Here is a 6,000-nt window from a genome sequence, read left to right on the forward strand (position 1 = left end):
TAATTTAATGTTCGTTTCACATGCAGGTCTATGTGTTGTTTTTCTCTACAAGACATCAAAGACTGACCCAGAATAAATTGGGTCAACGGGGTAATGTGCTTCAGCGCGAAGAGGTTTACCGACCTTATGTTCCCAACGGCAACGCCATGGTAACGGTTTAGATCGGAAAGAACTGTCAGAGTTGTATGAAGCGAAGGCCTCGCTGTCGCTGAGATGTTCTTTGCGGTCCGTACAGGTTTGAGGCAGTACAATCATGCGTTGTTGATTACGTCAGAGCAGGTCACCTTCTCCTGTGAAATCACAATGGAATCGGGATCAAAGGCTGGATTTCGCGGCGTTGAATATATCCTCTCCTTTAGCTGTCCATGGTGCTGAGTCTATGCGAGGATCGGGTTGTTCCAGAAAACACAAGAACGGCTTTTGTCCAGGAGCAATTGGCCTAGTTTGTGGATCAATTTCTCACAGTATCAAGACTAGAAGTAGGACTTTCTTTGTTTACTAATTTAATAAACTGGTCAATGCTAAGGGTGTTTTATTGATTTGAACCTCGTCAACCTTGTTAAAAACAGGCGCTCTCCCGCTCCATGTTTCAATTCACACTGCGTCTATCAATAAAAACATCGACCCGCCATGAAAAACAACACACCTCTAGGCTACAATGCCCTGCCCTTATTCTAGAATCTAGGCAACCGTTCCATCCCCCGCATCCCTCATAATCAATACAGTTTCTGACGTGACTTGTTGGCGTCCAAAATGGCACCCTATAGCCTACATAATGCACCACGGGCCCAGGTCAAAGTAGTACACTACAAAGGAAATAGGGTGCCATTTTGGACGTAAACATTGAGTGTTTGCCAAGAAGCCTAGACATGCCTGGTTTACCAACTGTTTTAAGGAAATATATTCAGCATTAGCTCCTTAATTGGGATTCTCGTGAGACCTTGTCCAAAGTCTCAGCAAAACACAGAGATGTATCACTTCATGCAGCTGACCCAGAACTAAGCTCTCATCCCAAATAGCACCCTATTTTCTATTTAGTGCACTTCTTTTGGGTCAATAGGCTCCCATAGGGCTCTGGTCAAAAGTAATGCACTACAGTATATAGGGAATAGGGTTCACTTGCCTTGCGACACTCTGACAAATGGCACCATATTCCCAATATAGTGCACTACTATCTAAGAACTCTGGTCAAAAGTAGTGCACTATAAAAGGGAATAGGGTCCCATTTGGGGCATAGACTAAGTCCAGTGACCAATCAGCCTGTTCAGCCTCAACTGAAGAGCTGCTCTGCTCCCTGGATTCCATTTCCTGCTGCTGCATTATACATGTGGAATAGATGCAGAGATTTCTCCAGGCTCTGTTGGCTCTGCTTGGTGTTAACACCCAGGATATTATAGAGGTGGTTTGATTAGCTCACTACACACTGGGGCCCACGGAAAACGTTGCCCGCAGGGCTGAAAACATACCAGTGTTGTGTTATACAGTAGATATCTGTCTGTCTGTCTGTCTGTCTGTCTGTCTGTCTGTCTGTCTGTCTGTCTGTCTGTCTGTCTGTCTGTCTGTCTGTCTGTCTGTCTGTCTGTCTGTCTGTCGTTCAGGCCTCATTAGGCATAGCCTAGACAACATAGTCTCAGTGTCAACATGGGTTGACATTATGCTGAATGGGAAGACATATATGCTGTATGGGAAGACATAATTATGCTGTATGGGAAGACATAATTATGCTGTATGGGAAGACATAATTATGCTGTATGGGAAGACATACAACTATGCTGTATGGGAAGACATAATTATGCTGTATGGGAAGACATAATTATGCTGTATGGGAAGACATAATTATGCTGTATGGGAAGACATAACTATGCTGTATAGGAAGACATAATTATGCTGTATGGGAAGACATAATTATGCTGTATGGGAAGACATAATTATGCTGTATGGGAAGACATAATTATGCTGTATGGGAAGACATACAACTATGCTGTATGGGAAGACATAATTATGCTGTATGGGAAGACATAATTATGCTGTATGGGAAAACATAATTATGCTGTATGGGAAGACATAATTATGCTGTATGGGAAGACATAATTATGCTGTATGGGAAGACATAACTATGCTGTATGGGAAGACATAATTATGCTGTATGGGAAGACATAACTATGCTGTATGGGAAGACATAACTATGCTGTATGGGAAGACATAACTATGCTGTATGGGAAGACATAATTATGCTGTATGGGAAGTCATATAACTATGCTGTATGGGAAGACACACAACTATGCTGTATGGGAAGACATAACTATGCTGTATGGGAAGACATAATTATGCTGTATGGGAAGACATAACTATGCTGTATGGGAAGACATAACTATGCTGTATGGGAAGACATAACTATGCTGTATGGGAAGACATAACTATGCTGTATGGGAAGACATAACTATGCTGTATGGGAAGACATAACTATGCTGTATGGGAAGACATAACTATTCTGTATGGGAAGACATAACTATGTTGTATGGGAAGACATAACTATGCTGTATGGGAAGACATAACTATTCTGTATGGGAAGACATAACTATTCTGTATGGGAAGACATAACTATGCTGTATGGGAATTAATATATGAAAGTAAATTTGCAGAACATGTGATTGTTTGGCATTTAAATGAATGAATCAACAGCCATTGTACACAGACTAATGATGAGCGTTTACAATGTTGCAACATGTTGCAACAGCCACCGACCCCCCTGAGACATCATCACACCACTTCACGTCTCCTCTGCTCTGTACCAGATCTCAAAGACAATGAAGAGGGGCGGACTGGAACCAGAAAGGGAATTTCTAACACACCGGCCCATTTATTCCCAACGAGGCCCCCATACCACACACGTTTTTCCAAGATGCCCTCATGATTAGCCAAATAATGATCATTCTGCCAAAACATCCCATTTAGACAGGCCCGCATGGAATAAAGGAAGATGGTAGATGTAACAGCAGAGTAAGGATCAGACCAAGATGCGGCGTGGTAAGTGTTCATGACGATTTTAATAAGAAAAGCACTGAACACTATGAAATACAAAAACAATAAATGAATACGTGAAATAACCAAACCGAAACGGTACCGTGTGGCGACAAACACACACACGGAAACAAACACCCACAAACCAACAGTGAAACCCAGGCTACCTAGGTATGATTCTCAATCAGAGAAAACTAATGACACCTGCCTCTGATTGAGGACCATACTAGGCCGAAACAGAAACCAAACATAGAAACACAAAACATAGACTGCCCACCCCAACTCACGCCCTGACCATACTAAATAAAGACAAAACAAAGGAAAATAAAGGTCAGAACGTGACAGTAGAGCCCATCTGCCCTATGGCCAGTCCATTTCTGTCTCATGGATAATGGACTGGCCATACAGTTATATAATGGAGACACCTCTCCTGGCTTAGTGCTCTCTCATCTGTGCTGCTGACAATGATAGGAGCCTGGTGCTCAAAGCAATCCAGCTGGACTAGTTTCCAGTTTCCAGGAGAATGATAGGAGCCTGGTGCTCAAAGCAATCCAGCTGGACTAGTTTCCAGTTTCCAGGAGAATAAAGGGAATATTTCAAAGCACATTTCAAAACAAATCAGAACTAATCTATGGAGACCTAGAGGGGAGAATGTGTGTGTGTGTGTGTGTGTGTGTGTGTGTGTGTGTGTGTGTGTGTGTGTGTGTGTGTGTGTGTGTGTGTGTGTGTGTGTGAGAGAGAGACAGATAGAGAGCAAGAGAAATAGACATGTATAGCACAATAAGTAGCTTTCTGATAGCCCTGTGTATTAAGAAGGACTACAGATGGAGAGACAAGACTACTGGACTACAGCCCTGTTTATTAATAAGGACTACAGATGGAGAGACAAGACCACTGGACTACAGCCCTGTTTATTAAGAAGGACTACAGATGGAGAGACAAGACTACTGGACTACAGCCCTGTTTATTAAGAAGGACTACAGATGGAGAGACAAGACTACTGGACTACAGCCCTGTTTATTAAGAAGGACTAGAGATGGAGAGACAAGACCACTAGACTACAGCCCTGTGTATTAAGAAGGACTACAGATGGAGAGACAAGACTACTGGACTACAGCCCTGTGTATTAAGAAGGACTACAGCCCTGTTTATTAAGAAGGACTACAGCCCTGTGTATTAAGAAGGACTACAGCCCTGTTTATTAAGAAGGACTACAGATGGAGAGACAAGACTACTGGACTACAGCCCTGTTTATTAAGAAGGACTACAGCCCTGTTTATTAAGAAGGACTACAGATGGAGAGACAAGACTACTGGACTACAGCCCTGTTTATTAAGAAGGACTACAGCCCTGTTTATTAAGAAGGACTACAGATGGAGAGACAAGACTACTGGACTACAGCCCTGTTTATTAAAGAAGGACTACAGATGGAGAGACAAGACTACTGGACTACAGCCCTGTTTATTAAGAAGGACTAGAGATGGAGAGACAAGACCACTAGACTACAGCCCTGTGTATTAAGAAGGACTACAGATGGAGAGACAAAACTACTGGACTACAGCCCTGTGTATTAAGAAGGACTACAGCCCTGTTTATTAAGAAGGACTACAGCCCTGTGTATTAAGAAGGACTACAGCCCTGTTTATTAAGAAGGACTACAGATGGAGAGACAAGACTACTGGACTACAGCCCTGTTTATTAAGAAGGACTACAGCCCTGTTTATTAAGAAGGACTACAGATGGAGAGACAAGACTACTGGACTACAGCCCTGTTTATTAAGAAGGACTACAGCCCTGTTTATTAAGAAGGACTACAGATGGAGAGACAAGACTACTGGACTACAGCCCTGTTTATTAAAGAAGGACTACAGATGGAGAGACAAGACTACTGGACTACAGCCCTGTTTATTAAGAAGGACTACAGCCCTGTTTATTAAGAAGGACTACAGATGGAGAGACAAGACTACTGGACTACAGCCCTGTTTATTAAGAAGGACTACAGCCCTGTTTATTAAGAAGGACTACAGATGGAGAGACAAGACTACTGGACTACAGCCCTGTTTATTAAGAAGGACTACAGCCCTGTTTATTAAGAAGGACTACAGATGGAGAGACAAGACTACTGGACTACAGCCCTGTTTATTAAGAAGGACTACAGCCCTGTTTATTAAGAAGGACTACAGATGGAGAGACAAGACTACTGGACTACAGCCCTGTTTATTAAGAAGTAAAGTCATGTACACGTGTAGGGCGGTTAAGACAAGAGCTGAATGTATCCCCCTTTCCCATGCAGGACTCAATTACAAAAGAGATATTAAACATATAAGGACGCCTGAACAGAGTCGCTGCTTCTGTTTTTCATGGGAAACTAAAATTAAGTTGAAAATGACTGTATAATGAAAACGAGAAATATCCACTTCCTGTCGACTCTGCAGGGAGTGATGTAATTGTAAAATGAGTTCTAGAAAGAAAGAAAATACCAGTGCGTAGATCCAGCTGCTGGTTTTGGCAGGAACATCTATACAGTGTAAAAACGGCACACTAGAAAATACAGAAAGTTATATAGAAATATAAAATAGTAGGATTGGAGCAAGATTGTGTCCTAGGCCTTTAGTCACCACCGTCATTACTGTTAGTCCTACCACTCAGCCTTTAGTCATCACCATCATTACTGTTAGTCCTACCACTCAGCCTTTAGTCATCACCGTCATTACTGTTAGTCCTACCACTCAGCCTTTAGTCATCACCATCATTACTGTTAGTCCGACCACTCAGCCGTTAGTCATCACCATCATTATTGTTAGTCCTACCACTCAGCCTTTAGTCATCACCATCATTACTGTTAGTCCTACCACTCAGCCGTTAGTCATCACCGTCATTACTGTTAGTGCGACCACTCAGCCTTTAGTCATCACCATCATTACTGTTAGTCCTACCACTCAGCCGTTAGTCATCACCGTCATTACTGTTAGTGCGACC

This window comes from Oncorhynchus mykiss, chromosome 2 (genome assembly GCF_013265735.2).
Source record: "Oncorhynchus mykiss isolate Arlee chromosome 2, USDA_OmykA_1.1, whole genome shotgun sequence".
Lineage (NCBI taxonomy): Eukaryota > Metazoa > Chordata > Actinopteri > Salmoniformes > Salmonidae > Oncorhynchus > Oncorhynchus mykiss.